Genomic DNA, 20,365 nt, shown 5'->3' on the forward strand with positions numbered 1-20,365 from the left:
ACTGTTTTGTGTAACAAAGAGTAAATATAAGGACATCAGACAACTATTTTCTCCAGGGGACCACCTAAGAACGGGATAGTAATGGTTGCCTCCAGGGAGAAGAACTGAGAGGCTGGGAAACAAGGCGTGGGAACTGTGACCCACTTATACTTTTTTAACTTTGCGCCACGCCTGTGCTAATCAAGCATAGATAAATAGAATGAAAATTGAATACATAAAATAGAAACTAAACACAAACTTCCTTCTACTTTAACCAGTTTGTAGGTAATATTAATAAAATCCCTTTAAGACAGGAAAACAGATCTTTAGAAAATTCAACTTCTTTACCTTCCAAGTTCCCTTCTGAGAGGATGTTTTGTTTGTTCGTTTGCTTGCTTGTTTTTTTCTGCTGCAGACAGATCAACAAACAGGCGAGCCATCCATTTCTGCTGTGCAAATTTACGTGCAGAGAACAGCTTCAATTCACCGTCTTGACTGAGGATTCCCAGGGTTTTAGGAATCACCAATGTAGCTCCGCAAACATTTTGTTGGAGTGACTTCCTTCCTGCAGCTAAAACTGAGGATGTATTTTCATTGCCCAGTAGTTGGAGTCGAAGCATTCCGCAGTCTTAGGAAGATTCCAGGCCTTGTGCCTGATGGATGCAAACGGGCCATGAAGCTCTGGCCTGCAGCGGAACCTTTCGACTTCTAGCCACTCTTCCAGGACCTGGTGCTCCTGGCCTGGGCACGGAGGCGTCCCTCATCCGCTACGATCTTGGAGAGTCCTTCCACCAGCGCGGGTTACTAACTCGTAGGTGCGCAGGACTGGGCTTCTGGGGATTTGGCCGCCCAGTGGCCCGAGACAGTGCCCCAGCCCAGCGGGAACCCAATCTATGTTCGGAACGAATGAGCATCATTAGCACAGTAAATTCACAAGAATGAAAGGAATCCAGACCGGGGCATGGGTCCCCTTGTTGACTTTTAAGTGCCCAGGGAATGACTGTTAAAGGAGGGAGGAGTGTATCTGCAGAAGCGCCACGCCACCCCTGGTGAGGGTCCCTGGTGAGGGTCTGGCGGCAGGGCGCCCACCGTCCGGCCTGCGACAGGCAGCATGGAGCAGAGGGTCCGATGACCTGTCACTACGCAGTCAGGAGAGCCCACCCTCCCCCTGCCCCCACCCCACACCAGCTTTTCAGTGGCTGGGGACAGGAAAAGCCCTACTTCGAAGCTGGGAGTGACTTGAGGTCTCGACTGGGGGCTCCCGGGCCCGCCACTTGGACAGCGCACTGCGCCGCCAGGGAGAGCCCAGGAGGGGGCACGGATCCCTGGCCCTGCTGGCGCAGCCCCGGCCCCGCCTCCTCCCGAGGCGTGCCGCCCGCGCCCGGGGAGAACCAGAGGAACCAGCGGGCAGGCAACCCCTGCCCCGGCGCAGGCGCTGTGGCGCCGCCCCTCTCGCCCGCGCCCCGCCTCCGCACGCGCCCCCACTCGGGGCGCCTCTGATTGGCCGGCAGCTGGGCCAGGGTGTCCGCGCGGCTGCGGCCAGGCTGGCCCTGGGTGCCTGCGGCACAGGCGACTCCCTCGCAGCCACTGCCGCTGTGCTCTCGCCTCCAAGCTGCTCCTGGACTCCCGCTGCGGCTGCTGCAGTTCTGGCGGCTGAGCCCCGCGGCGTTGCAGCTCAGAGCAGGTGCACTGACCCACCCGCACCCCTGCCTCTCAGCCGGCAGCCTCCTAATACACGCGCTGCGCTGCGGCAGGTGCCCCAGACACCCTGAGGCGTGGTGGCCTGAGCGTGGCCACCATCGATGACCCAGGTCACGGACCTACTCCAGCCCGGCTACCGCGTGTGAGTACCGTCCCCTCCCCTCTCGCGGCTTTGCGCCACTGTCTCTCTTACGTTGCGGCAACTTCAGGGGTGGGTGTGTGGAGGTGTCTCGCATGTCTCCCCACACCCGGTGCGGGTCCTGAGCCAGGGCCCCTGGCAAGGCCAGTCCACCTCTGCGGAGGGGTTTGGGGCGAGGAATCGAAGTTGCTAGCGCACCGTCGCAGTGTGGGAGCCTCGCCTTTCTCCTGCTGCCAGGGCTGGACTCGCCTCTGGTTTTCCCTGGCGGTTACCGATCCCCACCGGCCACGTAGCTCTTGGGCTGCGGTTCACCGCGCACCTACCACGCTACGGGCGCACCAGCGGGGCGCCTTAAACCGTCGAGTAAACTCAGGAATCATCCCCACGCAGCTGATTTGACTCTTCTGTATTGTTAATTTCTGTAAAATGGGGCTAATCAGGGACTCGCTCAAGGTCACGGCTGGTGCACGGAGTAAGAAGAATCTTAATCGAAAGACTCTGGCCCGGTCCTCGGACTGTCTGGAGAGGGGCGCACTGTTTCAGGGTAGAAAGTGGGGGGCAGGGGGTCACCTCAACTCAATCCCGGTCTCTTCCTTATACTCCTCCCCAACCTCCGCCTTATTGAAATTGGTCAGGTGCTGATCCCAAGGAACCCCTTGGGGGATCTTTGGGGTGAGTAAGTAGAGGAGCGATTCCGCGGGGAGGGGTGAAGTGGAGGCTTGGACCCGCAACATGTGCGGCATCCCTTCCATGCCCCGTGAATTTGCTCACGTCTGGGCAGGGTTAGGGGAATTCACTAGGTGCCTCTATGCCTACATCCATCCTGCTCCGTCTCCTCTCAGATAAGCCCTCTCCTGGAGGACACGTATCCCAGAGACTCTGACTGCACACAGCGGTTTGGGCCCAGGGACTTCCTAAGAGAAACGGCTGGGCTCTGGGGTTGGCTTCCCCAGCACTGGCTCCCACCAGCCTTTAGAAAATGCCTTGAGTTTGGCTTCTTGTCTGCGCATTCTCTCCCTCGCCCTTGATCTGTGTTTCACACCTTCTCTGGGGGGTTAGAGTCCGGTCCTGGGATATGTAAATGTTGTCAGATGTGAATCATTTACTCCAGATCCATTGAGGCAGCGCCTTTGGGGCTGTGAGCTGTTTTCAGAACTTTGGGCTGGGGAGAGGGTTGACCCTCCTCTTTTGAGGCTGTCACCCTGTTTCTCCAACTGAGCCTGCCTTGCCCCAACTTAGCGATGAGACGACTACTAAGATAGTTTCCTGAAGTCTGACAAACATCTCTGAGCCTCAACTTTTTAGTCTATGAAGTGGAGCAATTCCTGTCTTTTGGGCTTCACAAGGCAGTTGGGGTTCAGGGGACGTGAAAAAGTGGAAGGATGATTGTGGAGGAGGAACTGAACTGTAGGTGGCAACGGAGGAAATTTATTATTATTATTTTTTAAACAGCAGTCTCTAGGCTCCGATTCACAGACCTAAAAATCCCTCCTTCCTGAGAAATTTGGTTTGGTGAGACTTTGAAAATGCTCCTTTCCACCCTCCTGTTGTTTTCCCTCCTGGCCATGACAATTCAAACCAACAGAGGTATAGACTGTCTCCTTTCTCCCTGCCCAGAGTGACAGAAGGAGAGTTCCTTTGTGGCCTTGGCCTTGAGTGCAGTTAATTCACACAGACTGAAATACCTCCTAGAGAACTGAGCATGCCCCCTGGCTTTGCCTTCCTGGTTATGACCATTGTGTCCACAGGCTTTTGTCTCAAAGGCCAGCTAAGGAGGAAAGACTGGCCTGACCTTGGTGCATTGATTTTAATGTTACACAGAAGTGTATGCATGACAGATGTCCACAAACCGAGCAGACCTGTGGAACTAGGGCCCAGATTAAGACCTTAGAATGTTCCCGGTCTCCCCATGACCTGTGTGGGTGCTCTGTCCCAGGGGAACAGAGTACCCCACCATCCTGCTTAGTTTTGTCTGATGGCTCTTACTTTTATGACTCTTTGGTTTGGTTTGCAGGCCTGTGCTCAATCCACTGAGCTACATTAGCCAGGGTAAACTCTTGCTGTTTATTTTATCATTTCAGTTTCAAAGCAAAAATGAAACTGCCAGATGATTTTCTACTTCCTTTTTTATTGTATACAAACCAAAGGTAGTTAATTAGACCTAAGCCAGTCCAGAAAGCTAGAAGGAAGATTTCGGTCTTGAGCCATGGTTGGACTTTGAACTGGGTTTGCCCCACCCAACGCCCTGGTCATCGGTGCTCGGGTGGTGCAACCGGCGGGACCCCAGATATAACAGGGCTGACCCTGTTAAATGGAGGCTGATTTATTCATAGTGTCTTTGAATAATGCAGATCCGAAAGAGCGTGAGAAGAAAATATGAATGAAGAAAATATATGAGTGAATTCTCGCTTGACGCATACAAAATTGAAATAATTTGAATTCCTCAAAGTTAAAAATTGGTGAAAATCACAGAATTTCAAGGCTGTGATTTTATGCGCTGTTTGCGCTGTTGCCACACGGTGGCGCCACATTGGCGGGAGAACTGCAATGCCCACAGACCTTTCCAAGGCCCTCTGAACGGAATCGCAGGAATGAAATCCAGCCATTTAGGATCTCCGAAAGTGATTTCCAAACACTGGTTTGCCCGGGACGAGGCAGGCATCCCCTCCGATGCCTGCTAAGTTCATGGATAGAACACTATCCCAGCGTTTTAGGAGGGTATCCTGTGGGTTGGGGCAGGGGGAGCTCAGACACTGTTGCTTTCTCTCTAGTAAAACGGAGCTGCAGTACGTCCTTGGAATTTCAAAGAGGGTCCGTTGAGAAGCTAGGTAGGCTTATGTTAGGGTCCTTTTGGTGTCATTTCACCCCAGAATCTCCCAAAGGTGTGAGAGAAGGAACTGTCTTTCCTAGGGCTGGTAGATCTTTTCACAGAGCACTGTCCATGGTGAACTCGAAGAATAAATCGGCCTGGGTGAGGCTGAACTGCTGCTGGAAGAATTGCTCCCCCCGCCTTCCAGTCTGGGGGCCAGGTCACCAGGGGAACCGTCAGGGCGCGGGGAGGCTGCATCCAGCCGTGGAAACCCGTAGAGAACCCAGCCAGTGCCCTTTCCCCGCCCCCATTGCCTTTTCATTTTACTGTCGGTGTGACTGAGATGCTGTTTAGATGACTTTAGCCTTGCGATGGCTGCCACGCCTCTGTTTGCTAAGTGTGTTGGATATTTGCCATGTGCTGTTGGACACTATATGTATTCATTTAACCTTCGCAACAGGAGAGTGGCTTTCCCATTCTGCGGTCCCCAACGTTGTCGGCCCAGGAACCGGTTTCGTGGAAGACAGTTTTTCCCTGGAAGAGGGTGGGGGTGGTTACCGGATGATTCAAATGCATTACATTCCAGCTCACCTCCTGCTGTGTAGCCAGGTTCCTAACAGGTCTGGATGATACTGGTCTGTGGCCAGGAGGTTGGGGACCTGGGCCTTGAAAATTAAGCATGTCTTCTAAGTTGACACACGGTGAGACCCAGGGCCAGGAGCGAGCCAGTCTCTCAGACAACCTCCCTAGCTGAACTGCACCCTGGTGCAGGATGACAGAAGTCTTGTACGTGTCTCTCATCCTTCCCGCACGCAGCACACTACTTTGCATTCAGTAGCTGCTTAGTCTAAGTATGGGGTTGCCATGAACAGAACATTCTCTGCTGAACGAGAGGGAAATTCAGATACTGAAGGATGAGAATTTGGGGTGGAGTCCACATGAGCTGTAACCTTGGGACTGAGTGTGTGCCTACTACATCTTGTCTTCTTTCGTGCTTACACTTCTAGGTAAATGGAAACCTGCCATTTATTTTTGTGATTGTTTTTTTCCCCACCTGGTGTTGGTTTTGACATGTGTTAATTACATATGTTGATAGCAGTAGATGTAATACTTCTTTGATATCCCAGAGTTTAAATATTTCCCATTGGTGGACAAAATAGATGTTTTTTTCCCTTTGCTGTTATAAACAGTATGGCAGGTGGTATCCTGGATGGAAATGCACATGAGTGTGTCTAGGGTGTGTGCCCCCAGAAGCTGAATGTCTGGGTAGTAAGATACTCTCGCATCAACAGCTGTCTGTTACTGCAGCCCTACTAGGTTTTGCAGATTGTCCTCTGAAGCAGCCGTGCACTTCATCACTTCCATTGGCAACCTGTGGGAGTTCCTTGGACCCCCATATCCTTGACTGTGCCTGCTAGTAATCAGAGGCTTTAATTTTGGTTGATGTGATAAGCATGGAATATATTTCACTGCTCTTTTACTTTGTTTCCCTTAGAGATCTTTATATATATATATATATATATATATATATATATATATATATATATATATGTGTGTGTGTGTGTGTGTGTGTGTGTGTGTGTGTGTATAGATACACATACACACACCTTAGTTTTCAAGTTTTCTATGCATTGGTGTTTTTTACTAGGTGAAATTTTAGATCTTTAAACTCATCTGAGAGTTATATTTCTGTATAGTGTGAGGCAGAGATCTAATTGGTTTCCATATGGTAAACTATGCCTTCATCATTTAATGAACAATTAACTATTGCTTATTTATTTTGCTGCTATATCTGTCATTTACCCATTTCTGTTATACATTAGGATCTGTTTCTTTGTTCTGTTATTTTTATGATTCCTGAGCTAATACCACTTTAATTTAATTATTAAAGCTTTATAATAAATCTTCCCTTCTTAGCCTTTTTCTTCAAAATTGTCTTGGCTATTCTTGACCATTTAGGCTCCTTCATGAATTTTAGGATCTACCCTAAATATCCCTTCCCATGAAAAGTACTGTTATCAAAATTTGGGGAAACATCAAATAAAATTATTGTTTTGTCTCTTCATCTATAGTGTTAATCCGGTCTTTTAAGTTCCCATCCTTCACTGTGAAATTTTGGTCCCCATTTCATGTGGATTCACACTAAGTGATTCTTCTCTGGTACCAGAGACCCTTGATTGATAAGGACCCTGTGGATATGATTTTTAAAGTGAAAACAGTCATTTTATATTCAACAACATATGAGCAGCATTAATAGCAATAATTCTCTGTCATTTTTATTCTCCTCCTAGTCCATAATTTATTCAACAAAGTCATTCTTTTTAAAACATGAAGCAGTTACTTTTTATTGTGAAGCAGTTACTTTTTATTGTAACTTCTTCATCTTTGTACATATTTTTACTTGCTTAGGATGAATTACTTTGTCAACATTTGTTTACTCTTGAAAAATTTTTGGTCCATATTGCCAAATAATCCTCTAGGAAAGTTGATACATTTATTTTCCCACTGGCAGTGCCTGAGTGTGCCAGATCCTGGTGCTGTGCCAACGGCAAATTCATTGCCACAGCCAATTTCATAGGCAAAGGAAAACCCCAGAATCTTGGTTTTGCACTTGGCTCTTTTTTTTCCCCCTAGTGAGACAGAACGTATCTTCATATTTACTGGCTCTTCACAGCAGACTTAACTGTAGAGTTTTCTACAAGTGTTGTGTCTTTTACTTCCTGTAAAAGATATTTACATTATCACTTGGTGTTTGTAAGAGAACTATTGGATTGTTTTATACAGATTATGTTTATACTTGAACTGTTAAGTTTCATTCTATCGTATGAAAGTGCCATAGTTTATCAATCTGCTCCTCCATGATGGACATTTGATGGCTTCTGTATTTTTTAGCTGTTATTGGGTTGGCTGAAAAGTCTGGTGTGTTTTTTCTGGACAATAACTCTAGTAGCACTTAGTTGTCTTTATCTTCATTCTAAACAGTTTTGTTTGATTGTATTGTGGCAGCTGTCATATTAGCATGCATTTAAAAAAACAGAATTGGTGAATTTTTGTGAGTCCAAAGTGGGAATCAACTCAGGTGAGCAGGTCAGTGGGCCCATCCAGTTACCGTAATGTAACGTGACCATTAGCAGTGCTGCTTCAAGGTGGTCAGACCAACACGGCGACGCACTGGGAATAAAATACTTGGCGAAGAAGAGATGCTCCATCTGCGTGTGGAATGGAACAAAGCAACACAGCACCTGCAACGAGTGGGGGAAATGGACTTTGATGAACTGTTGTGTTAGCACTGGTTGTGTTTCTGTGACAGTGTCAGGTGATTTTGATTCACTTTCTTCTATGGCATAAACTAATTTTCTTAAATGGCATTTCTTTTGGTGGGTGGGGGACTGAAAACCACACACAAACTCCGGAGGGAGAAATCAGAAGAAAGAGAGGTTCTGAGGGCTGTGATGGCTCCTCCTGATGAGCCCGTGGGTGGGGTGTTCCCCTTTGGTAGCTGTTTTTGCAGAATTGAGACTTCAGAAGAAAGAGATGGCAGGGAGGGGGTCCAGGAACAGGGCCCTGGCCAGGCCGGGTGGGGGCACACGTCTGTGGAAACTCAGAGCAGGGCCTCGCGCCTGACGTCTGGACTGCCCTGTGTCTGGCGCATCTCTGGGTTCTCGCAGGTGCTCGAGCTGTGCTTGGTCGCTTTAGGGCCCACGGGCACAGGCTCCGACACATCCCACTGACCACCTGCGGAAAACACACGTTGTGCTTTCAGGGCATTCCCTTTGGGTTCTGAGTGGGAAAAAGGGAAGAAAACATTGTTTTTCATTTCTATCCACTTCGAATTAAATATCCACGGGCATGACTACACAATCTCAAACCACTTCACCAGCCTTCTGTCATCCCTCTCACATTCCTGAATTGCTTTTTAAAAAAATGATAAAACTGCAGCTACTTTGGCCAGCTTGTGAAGAGTTTTCTGTAATGTCGTCGATGGAATTCTGTAGCACACCTCTAATTATCCTTGGAGCAGCTAACTTTAATTAAAGTGTGTGTCTCTGAAACTCCTGCTGATGGAGGATGTATCGCAGAACCTGCCGCGGATCAGGCTGCTGTTAAAGATCATTAAGCCCTTTCCCTCCGGCTGTGGAACTGAATTGGAGATTTCTTTTTCATCACCCAGGACAGCTTCATTCTCCTCTTTGCTGTCTATTCAATAAGATATTATCTAGGGTCAAATCTCTATAATGTTGTTGCTTATATACCTTTGAATATAACCACAGTTTGAATGGACTGGCTGAGCACACAATCTTATTGTAAGCTTTTCTATTTGAAACTAGTTTCCTTTTGAAAGTGTACGCTCCCATCTAGTTTAAAATTTTATTTCAACTTTCATTACACTGAGGCTTCAAAAAAAAATAAGAAGAAAGAAAGAAAGCCTATTTACTGCATTTGGGCCTTGGGTGATTGAAGAAAGCACAGCATGACAGAGTCAGATCAGAGGGGTGTTTTGAAACTCATCTGGTCCGGAGGCAGAAAACAGATCCTTTCACAGGGGAGGCAGTACGTGGTTCAGACTGGTGAATTCCACGAACGTGAGTCTGTGCTAAAGCTTCTTTGCCATAAAGTAAGTTTCTTGGTCAAGTCTCAACATGGAGGGTGGGGCGGACCATGACAGTGGATTAACTGTTCTATAAGAGACGGATAAAAGTGCAGGCAGTAGCCTTTCCGGGCAGAGATGGCAAATCTACCTGTGTCTGCTGCAGGGAGGACTCACTACGCCCTGCAGGACAGAAGGGTCCCTGTGACCCCTCTGCCAACAGGTGTCTCATGCATCTTCCAATGCATGAGACACCGAGAGCCACCAGGGTCCCTGTGACCCCTCTGCCACCATGGGTTCCTCCCCCACGTGCCCGGGAGGGGCTCCGCGCTGGGTTCTGCTGTCGGGGAAGGAGGCCCTAGGTGGTGGCAATGGGTGAAGCCCACAGAGAGGCCGCCTGTGAGGCGGCACGCATGCGCAGCCGCAAGGTTGGGCCCTGCGGCTGTGCCCACTCTGCACGCCAGGTCCCTGTCTGAGCACCGGGCAGGAAGCCGCCTGCCCTCCCGCGTGTCATCTTGTTCCCTTGATTATTGAGAACTTCCACCCAGACAGTCGGATATCATCACCCCCTGCTCCTCTGGCAGGTCCGGCACCCGCAGACCTCTTTCCCAGGTGTCCTTGCCGCTGACCGCCCGGGCCTGTTCTCCCCGACCCTGGGCATGCGTTTAGCGACTGCCCATGAACTGATGTAGCTCTGTTAGCTTCCAGACATCTCTCGGTCCAGGCAACGTGGAGATCAACACACTGCTCGAAACCCTGCCCACCACGCGGACCACCCTGGCCCACGGCCTTTCGGAGCCACCCCTGAGCGGGGCGGCGATGCTGCAGCTGTGCCCTTCTGGGTGGTGGCGACGGTGTCTCCTAGAGCCATCCACAGATCAGGCCTGTGCTTTCCCCTCTTATGTTGTTTGGTCATCAGGAAGGGCCTGTGAGGTCGTGCGTGCGGACTGAGGGAGAGGCGACAACGCAGCAGACACGGGAGCCGTGGGTCCGCATCACCTGCCCGTGCTGCTTGGGGCTGCTTTCTCCCACGCCATTGCCACTGGACAGTGCGCGCCCACCGCACCCACCGGCCTAGTGAGAATCTCCCAGCTGGGTGGCCACGTGATCACCCCATGTCCCCCAGTCAGGCATTGGACGCCAGAGCCCCTCAGCAAGCAGGGACCGTTTCTCAAAAGGAGACTGGCTGTCTGTAGAGGCGGGGGCGGCTCTATTGTAACAGCCCCAGAAGCCTTTGAAGAGCTTCACCTGGAGCTTCCCCGAGGCGCTCTGCAGCTTCCCAACTTGCTGTGGACGCTGATACCATCGTTCTGCCGGGTCCTGCAGGAACCAGGGGGTGGTGCCGTGTGCGCTGCTGCCCGCACTTGACACAGAGCCTCCCCTTGCTCTGGGTCCCGCCCAGAACTGGCTGCCCTACTGTGTGCTCAGTGCGTGGCTGAAAGCGGCATACTTGTCTGTTTCTTTGTGTTGTCTCCAAAATCCAAAAATGTCCACCAAACTTCAAGCCTCTTTTTTTTTAAGTTAAAAGCTAAGTGGTGATGATGACTGTGATAGTAACAATGACACAGCAGCCCTGGACTGCCTGGGACAATCCGTCAGAGAAAAGAGCCTGGAAGGGCTCAGTGTGTCCTGGCCACCCTCGGGTTCGTGGCCCCGAGAGCCGTCAATCCTGCCCCTTGCGCCAGACGCTGTCTTGAGAAGGAGGGAGGGAAGGAGTGGCCCCGTGGGGGGTTGAACTTCGAACTGCCTGAAAGTCTTCCAGGAGGAGAGTTTTAGTCTTTCCAGAGAGTAAATCTGTTGGGCTGAGTCACTTTTCTCCGCCTTCTTCTCGGAGCTCTCATACAGCACACAGTGGCTTCCGCTCACCTGCCCCTGCCCTGGTCACCTCCCTTCCCCACCGCTACCTGAGCGACCCCAGAGAAGCACAAACGCTGTGCCTCCAGCTGCTCACCTGTTCAGGACCCTGCAGTGGCCCTTAGGGGAAGTCTAGGCTCTTTGATGTGGCTTCATAGCCTCCCCCCCGCAACCCTGCCACAGACAGATGGAACAATAAGCACATCTCCGAGGGATGCGTCAGTCCACAGTCTTCCCTCAGCCTGGATACCTGACCCACCTGGCCCCCCTTAGGGCCGTGGCCCCCGCATGACCAACTCCTGGGAACCTCCCCATTGCTCCTCGGTGCAGTGGCTCACAGCCTGTTCTTCAGGGGGCCCTTCCCACACTGTGCCCGCCTCTCCTTTATCACGTTGTCCCAGCCTGTGCTCAGCAAAGCTGTAGGAGACAAGGAGAGCCCTCTGAGGTGTGTGTCCTAAAACCCCAGGCCCTGCAGCTGTTATTTGCTTAGACTGTACTTGTGGTGTTTACATATAAATTGATACTTCTAAGTGGGTACCTGATAATGCTTTGCTCTCTTTAGAAGGTAAATATTCTCCTTTTCTCATCTACTATTCGTTGTCATAATCACTTTATTTTGAGAACAAATGGAACAGTAAATTTTAGCCTATCCTATTTGATCACCAATTCAGAGTTGATGAACTCGTGAGTTTTAATGTATATTTTTTCTTAGTCTTATGATTTCCATTGTAATTATGCGGTCTAGTTCCAAATAAAGCCAGATGCCAGCTCTTATCTCAGTGCACTTTTATTGTGCAGACAGAAGAAATGCACCAGACTTTTCTACAGTAGAGAGAGCAAAAAGCATCATTATCCAGGTGAAACTGAAGAGGAAATTCTCAGTAGGCTGAAGAGTTGTGTGTTTTTATTGTGTGTTGGTTGCACTGTCTTCCGCGCAGGGAATCAATATGAAATCATCTGTGGGGTAGGAACAGACAGGGGCGCATCACAGGGCTCCTACTCGGTCCCGAGCCTCCAAGAACAAAAGCACGGGGTTGAAGCCGGGGCTCTGATTCAAGACACAGAGAAACACCCTGGGCTCTAATGCAGATGCTGGGTTTTTGTCCCTTTTAAGTGCAGTCCCTGCAGAGAAAGCCAGAAAAATGTCATCACAGTTTGTAAAGCAGGCCATTTATTTGCCAATAGCTTATAGTGTGTGTGTGTGTGTCTATTCACCAGAGTTCTCCAGAAAAGCAGAACCAATAAGATGTGTGTATAAATACACATATATGTGTAATACAGAGACATTTATTGGAAGAAATTGGCTCATGTGATTACATGGGCTGACCAATCCCAGGACCTGTATCTGGAGGGAGAACCCGGAGGGCCCATGGTGTAGGCCCCGTCCGAAGGCCAGGAGCTTGAGTCCCAGGAAGAGCCGATGCTTCCGTTTCAGCCCAGAGGCAGGAAAAAGCCAGTGTCCCAATCTGAACACACCAGACAGAAAGAATTTTCTCTTTCTGGGGGAGGGCCAGCCTTTTTGTTCTATCCGGGCCTTCAACTGATTGGATGAGCCCTACCTATGGGAAGGAGAGCAATCTACTTAATTCAGTCAGCGATTCATACGTTACTCTCATCCAGAAACCCTCCCAGACACACTCAGAGTCATGACTGGCCAAATATCTGGGCACCCCATGCCCCAGGCATGTTGAGACATAAAATTAACTGCCATAGTGTCTGCGAGTGAACCCAGAGCCCAGAGTCTCTGTAGTGATTTCAGTCCGTCTGTGCACCGTGTCAGGAACGAGGACCCCCTGCGAACCCTGCTGGGTGAGCAGGGCGTGTGGGGGCCACAGAGCAAGAATCTGACCTTTGTGCCTTTGTGTTTAGACCAGAGCCCCTCAGCCTCGGCACTCAGTGCCAATGACATTTGGGGCCAGGTAAGTCTTTGTTGTACATCACAGGACATTTAGAAGCAACCCCTGATCTCTACCCATTAAATGCCAATAGCATGTTCCCAGGTGTGACAACCAGAAACTTCTCCAGACTTTGCTGAATGTCCCCTGGGAGGCAATCTAGCCCTTGGCTGCGAGTCACTTGCTGAATCCTACTGTCCTGGTGCTCAGAATAATAATTCTTTTGGATAAACCTTCCTCTGCAACCTCCACCTTGCAGGCTCGCACTTGAAGTGTGGGAGTTATTTATATTCTTGAAACGTGCTGAATGTCCTCCAGGGTCTGGTGCTGGTTTGACAAGGCTCCTGGCTCTGAGTTCGGTGGGGCTGACCTTTCCACAGCAAGCCACATCTGTTACTGAAAGCTCGGTATCGTCTACTGGGAGGTAAAGATCTGTTTCCTGGGACATTTGGCGAAAGACAATCGGCCTCGCATTCCTTTGGGTAGCCCACCAAGGAGATATGACATGAAACGGACATTTTCTTTTGGAAATAAAGATTGTGTTTATACAATCTAAGGCATGGGTTGGGTGATGTTGGAGCCTTTCAGATAGATTGGAATGCATTACACTATTTGGAGGCACAGTGGGCAGAGAGCATTAGCATTGCCTTGGGAACGAGACCCATGGTTATCGGGATGACTATGTTCATGACCTTGGGTAGATGACTGAATCTCTCCAAGCCTTTTCTTCAGAGGAAGAATCAAATTGTTGATATCTATTGCCTGGTTAGGTAAGGACGTATGTATGTGTTATTACTTACTGTCCTTTTTTTTTCATTTGTGAAAAACTGAAATCAACTTTGTCTCTATCATTTCCCTTTTACTTGGAATGTTTATCTCCTCCTCCCTGCATAAAAATCTCTACTATAAAAATTCATATCTGTCCCTGTGTTTTATAATTTCAGTGTATCTAGTCAATGAATTAATATGGTTATTTCTAAAAAGCTTTATCATGTATACTTAGACACAACATTTATATTTTCAAGCTTTAGCTTAAAATGCCTAGAAGGTGATTTCAGCGCCTTTGCAGGTGAGGAGGTGACAGGCCTTTTATTCATACATGTGATTATGCCAGTTTGGGTTCTTTTTACTGCAAGGACATTTTTGGAAAGAGACTTTGGAGGCCTCGGAGAGAAAATAATTGGATGTCTCAAAGGATCTCGGTACTTGGTAATATGAACAGATGGAGAACCTCTTCGTGGAGGGGCCTTGGAGATCACTCCGATCCAAATGCAAACGATGTTTGGGTTACTTCATATAAGATTCAAATTTGGGGGCGGGCGGTCTCACTGGTCTGGCCTGAGTCCATCTTGCCTGGAGAGACTAAAGCTTCAAGGTGGGTGGTCCCACCAAGACCTTGGGAAATGAGGCAGCGGAAGTTGCCAAGAGTGAAGTTAGGTGGTCCTGCCACAGTGTGTGTTGGTGGGGGCGGATCCTGGGCAGAGGAGAACTCGTGTCTGTTCTCGCAGTGAAGCTTCATGGGAACTACCTGAATGGACCAAGGCCTGGTGGGCAGAAGCCCCTTCGATGTGAACAGAATAAACAACATGCTTTAAATTCAGAGGCTTTGAGAAACCTCTTCCCACCCTTTCTATCTTTTTAAACGTTTGGTCAATGCTTGGAAGTTCGCCTGCTAAAGATTTACAAAGGCAACTAAAATATAAACTGGAATGCAAATTCTAAACAGTTTTAAAAAAGTTTTTCATCTGCCTTCCCCCTGGTTAACTTGCATTTTTTTTTCCCATCGAAAATTCCAAATTCAAACAGCCTTTATCTATGAGCTTCATTTCAGCAGACACTTTATCAGCCCCTGGAGCAGCAGGGCAATGTGACCACAGGAGTTTCTCTGGGTGGCAGCAGGAGCTTCTGTAATTGGGTGAAATGCTGGCCGATAGGTCTTTTAGTGTGACTTGAACAATGTCATGTCTTCAGGTTTTCCGTTTTTGATTCCTGCCAAAGAAATTATAATGTTGATATTCTAGCTGAGGATCTTATTCTCTCCAGTCTCCTTTCTTGTGTTGGTGGGCTGTCAGTCCTCCTGGAGACTTGCTGGAATGTAATGGCACATGCCCTGGGGACCTTCTGGTACTGTGTAGCTAAATCCTGCTCTGGAAGCCACCAGGGTTCATCTGGTCTCAGGCACCAGTAACTTTGGCGCAGGCAGAATGTACTCTGAGAAGTGTCACGGGGGAAGATTCTAGGCATATGCTTGAATACATGCCAATCAAGGGCTGCAAGTGTATAAAACTGTTTGCAAGTTGGAATGTCAGTCACTTAAAATGTAATTAAATGTGGGTTTGTGGTTCAAGTTCAAATGTGAAAACAGCATGGACTTTAGGACTATCCTTTAAAAATTATTTCATACACACGGAGGTAAAGATTTGGTCAGTGTGATTTCTTCTTTTAATGACCCTTCAAGGAGCAGGGTAGGAGGGTGAACAGGCTAGGAACATAGATTTCAAGGTCAAGTCTCCTCACCTTTAGCTTGGCACAGTCACTTACCAGTTGGTGACATCGTACTGCTTATTTAACTCTCTGTGCCTCAGTTTCCTTCAGTGAAAGAAGAGGACTATAATAACTGTCATGTGATTTTGGACAGACTTTAGAACTGAGCCTGCTCTAAGTAATACACTCCATTAAAATGTAGCCACTGTTGTTATTATTAAGTAGCAAGCATCATCATTATTAACGTTACCTAGACTACACATTTGGGCTATGGAGATTCTGTTCGCAGTGATGTGACGATGTAGCAATAGAAATACTTCAGACTTATATGGAATCATTTTTAACCTTGTAGAAACAATTTCTCATGTTATTAGCATACAGCAGAAAGAAGAATAAAAGGACTCATAAAGTATCAAGCATTCTATACGTATTATAAAATATTACACAAAATGCATAGCAAAAAAGTGAACTATGCATCCTGTCAAGCTTTCTGCAGTTATCACACATTGTGGACACCTTGCAACTATCAGATTTTTTAAAAAGATGTTTAATTTATTTTTTGAGAGAGAGAGGGAGAGAAACATCAATGTGTGGTTGCCTCTCATGCGCCCCCTACTGGGGACCTGGCCTGCAACCCAGGCATGTGCCCCAACTGGGAATCAAACCAGTGACCCTTTGGTTTACAGGCTGGCACTCAGTCCACTGAGCCACACCAGCCAGGGCAACTATCAGATTTTTGTATCTCTTTGTGTAGTTGGCCCCCGAGGTTCATTGATAAAATATGGACTACTAATGAATATTTCATCTCATAGCCTGTCTTTATTTTTTCAGAAACCATATTATTTTTCACTTACTTTTCTTCCACTATGAAATATATATGCTCATCTATCCATATATATCCATACGACTATACACACATTAGTTGCTGATTATAAAGTTAATATTTATATAGAGAGGCAGGCAATTGCTGTCTTAATATTCCAACTCTGTATACACTTGAGTCTAATTTTCCAACAGTGAGCACCAGGTACTTTCAGAAGGTGACTAATGAACGTTTTTGAAGACAGGCGTACTGCAAGTCTTCCTATCAAATGTGTTTTCTAAAGCATGTTTTACTAAACAATATGCCAGGGAGATATCAATGAATGTAGATACACCAAATTCTGTTCTTTCTCAAAGTATACAGATTATTCAACAATTTAAATTTGTCATAGCAAATCGACTTCAATACATATACTACAACTTTGGCTTTTAATTTGTATCATAGGAAAGTTTACCACTCAAGGAAAGCTGTTGGTAATATTTCTAATGGTTATCTTTCTGTGTGTCTCTAGTCTATTTACATAGAACTGTGCTATTCATACTATTATTTTCTACTTTTTATTGAGCCATGCCACACACAGAAAAGTGTAGAGATAAAATGTGTGCACTGCAGTGAGTTTTCACAAACTGAATACGTCCGCGTAACCAGCACTGAGATCGGGAAACAGCATCTCACCTGGGCCCTTCCAATCACTGTCTTCCTGCCCAATGGTGCCCTCCCTGGTGGGGGCCAGGACCCTGCTTCTAACACTGCAGAGTGGGTTTGCCTGAGTTTGAACTTTAAATCATTGGAATCATCAGTATCTGTTCTTTGTGTCTAACTTGTTTTGCTCAACATATAATCTTTATGACATTCACAGATACTGTTATATGTAGTTGTAGTTTATCCATGTTTATTGCTGTGTAGTATTCCACTGGCTGAATGTACCACACTTTAGTCTTCAGTTGATGAGTAATGTATCATTCCTAGTTTTGGTCTATTACACAGGTGGCAAACACAGGGCTGGAGGGCTGCGTCCGGCCCTCCACCTTGTTTCATCTGGCCTGGCACCTTGTTTCTACCTGGCAGCAGCTCTGAGTTCCTTGCCCCTAGTTAAGGAGTAGTTACATGTATACAGTCCTAAAATTATATTTGGCCCTTTGAAGGCAACCGCAAGGCTGATGTGGCCCCTGATGAAAATGAGTTTGGCAACCCTGGCTATTATTAATAGTGTTGCTATATACATTTTTTGTATTTAACAAGTGCTTTTGGTGAACCACATGCTATATTTTTCATCTGATTTTTTTCATTAACATTTTATACATGTTGTTCTTTTTAATGCATTTTTGTGGGCACAAAATATTCCATTGTGTGATTATATCACAATTTAGCCAATTGTACTATTGGACTTTCTGTTTATTTCCAATATTTTTCTATAATAAAGAATACTAAGCTCTGGCTGATATAGCTCAGTGGATTGAGCGTGGCCAGCAATATAGGGTTGCTGGTTTGATTCCCAGTCAAGGCGCGTGCCTGGGTTGTGGGCTAGGTCCCCAGTAGGGGGCACACAAGAGGCAACCACACATTGATGTTTCTCTCCCTCTCTGTCTCCCTCCCTCCCCCTCTGCCTAAAAATAAATAAATTAAATCTTTTTTTTTTAAAGAATACTGAGATGAACTTCCTTATACATCCATCCTTGCACATTTTTCCAATTTCTTGAAGACAATCTTTAGATTGAAATGGCTGGGTCAGTGTTTAGGCATATTCGGTTACTTTTGGATGGCCGAATTGCCATCTAAAACATTTACATTTGTAGTCTTCCCACTGCTGGGTGTGAGTGCCTGTGTTCCTCCAGTCTTATTAAGTGGAATTGCAGCTCACTGTAACAAGCACTGCTTTGGTCACTGGTGACGTGGAATATTTTATCAAACTGTGTGTTAGACATTGATAGCTGCTGAATTGCTTTTCCTCCCCTGAGCTTTGTAGTTTAATCTTTTAGAGAATTTTTTACATTTCTTAGTATTTTTAAAGGATATTTAAAAGATTAAAATAATCATCTTTTCTATTTTTCCCCAGATTGTCGCTTGCTTTTTAATTTTATTAATTGTTTTTTTTTTTTTTTTTTTTTTTGCTACGTGAACTTTTTTTATCTTATGCAGCGCAGGGTCTGGTGCCATGCTTAGGTTTTCCATCAAGTTCAATAACGGAGAATGACCTGTGCTCCAAACTGAATAATAAATTTCTCACTCAGTCAACGTTTTATTTGAGTCTTAGCTTCTGACTTGGTCACACTGGCTCAGAGTTGATGTGGGACATACTGGATAATGTTGACTCAGCAGTTTCGAAAGGGGACACTGGCAGGGGACTTGCCATCCAGGCTTTGAAGTGTGTTGCTGGCCTGAAATCTGCTGGTAGAGCCCCAGCTCAGGACGTCCTGGGGAAGAGCCCAGTGTGTTTGTGTGTCCGTGTGTGTGTGTCTATCTATCTAGTCACATAGATTGGTCGATAAATGGTATTGGGACGGTGGACCAATCACATCAGGCGTGTGAGAGGTCTAAGGACTCTTTGTTAGTGAGCTACGGAAACTGAAAGGGTGAAAAGAAACGAGCTACGGAAACCGAAAGGGTGAAAAGAAACAACGGGAAAAATGGAAAGTTAGTGTCAGCGACGAAAAGGCATTTGGTGGTGCTCCCGGGAGGCAGGGCAGCAGGCCACCACGAGGGGCACACTGAGTGTCAGTATCATCCCAGGCGTGTGACTCTGACTTTGAGTGCTGGTCCGGTCAGCTGTGCCCAGTGGCAGAGCCCCGCCTGCTCTGGGCCGTCCTGTGAAACGCCCTGGAAGGTGAAGGAGCGGAGGTCAGGGGGCGCTACTTGCTCCAAGGAATGGTCACCATGAAAATGTATCTCCTGTGTCTTCCTTTCCGGGCCAAGTTCTCCCTCTTCCCGGACCCCGGACCAAGTGCCTTAAGTGGGAGAGGCCTAATATGTAGATTTATGTAACTGTCTTATTTATAGGAATAAGACATTTCTCTTCGGTGGTAGTCAAGATCTAGCCATGGGCAAAGAGGGAAGCCCCAGAGTATTTACCCTCTATCACTTTTAGGACTTTGGATGTCGCAAGTTAATCTTTTGACTTTTCTCTCTATATTAGGGGCATCATCACATACAGAAATGCATACACTCAGGCTTACTGTGGATTCGTAAAGATCCCATTCAGTCTTTTGTCCTTGACCTTTCTGTTCCCGAAAGTCACTTCTGTATGTAAACATTGACCTTTCATGATGAACCTTTGTGTCTGTGTTTTGTATTCTTGGAATTCTGGTTTTTTCGTTTGCAAGGTTTGCGCTAACCAGCTTCCTGTACAAGAGTCTGTATCCTTCCTCATGCAGCTACTGTAGCCAGGAATAGTGTGGACAATTCTCCCTTTGTTCTGGTCTTCCCACTTTAAAGTTGGGTGCATTTGGTTTCTCTTCCCAAGTCGTCATCTTCTAAAGTGCCTCCAACTCTGTAGCTCCATATGATAATTATATTAAAATGACTAAGTCAATTCAGTAATCATGTCAGAACAGCTCCTGGAGTTCGTCATCAGGGATGGATTTACTGCAGAACTTCACAGATTGACATTTTTTGGATGTGAAGAGGCAGCTGTTACCAAAGAAAGAGGTATCGGTAGACGAATACATTTGAGAAATATAGGGTTGGGGGGGGTAGAGGGATTGAGTAAAACAAAAAATATAGGGTTAGATGGAATCACACTGGTTTGTCAGTGATAGACGTCTTAGAGGGTCTGATAAGCTTACACGCATTCTGCCCCCCACGACAGCGGTGCAGTTTGAAACATTTCTCAAATTTGTTTAACTGCAGAGCTCCCCTTTCTCCATCACGTGTGGGAACAGTAATGGGAGAAATACACAGTAGGGAAATGGGGATGTAATTACATCTCGAAGCTATATTAATTTTCTCATTACTTAATTTTAAAATGTATCCTCTCCGAGACCGTGGTAGTCGGGTACAAAGCAGAGCAGTCCTCAGGCGGGCCCACTGGTCTGGGTGTCTGGAACTCTGGACCGGCTTTGGTCTGGAAAATCACGTCCTTCTTCTGGGCTTGCGC

General features: G+C 47.1%; 1 protein-coding gene across 2 annotated transcripts in view; it reads left to right on the top strand.

The window, feature by feature from the left end:
- The first annotated feature begins 1,503 nt into the window (after window positions 1–1,503).
- The window catches only part of MYRIP (myosin VIIA and Rab interacting protein), a 196,616-nt gene continuing 177,754 nt past the window's right edge, over window positions 1,504–20,365 (top strand). For both annotated transcript variants that reach the window (XM_037148349.2, XM_037148348.2), the window contains exon 1: window positions 1,504–1,822. The gene's annotated coding sequence lies outside the window, so the exon portion shown is untranslated. The remainder of the gene's footprint in view (window positions 1,823–20,365) is intronic.

This window comes from Artibeus jamaicensis, unplaced genomic scaffold, assembly GCF_021234435.1.
Source record: "Artibeus jamaicensis isolate MK-2021 breed Jamaican fruit bat unplaced genomic scaffold, CSHL_Jam_final contig_519, whole genome shotgun sequence".
In the NCBI taxonomy this organism is placed as follows: Eukaryota; Metazoa; Chordata; class Mammalia; order Chiroptera; family Phyllostomidae; genus Artibeus; species Artibeus jamaicensis.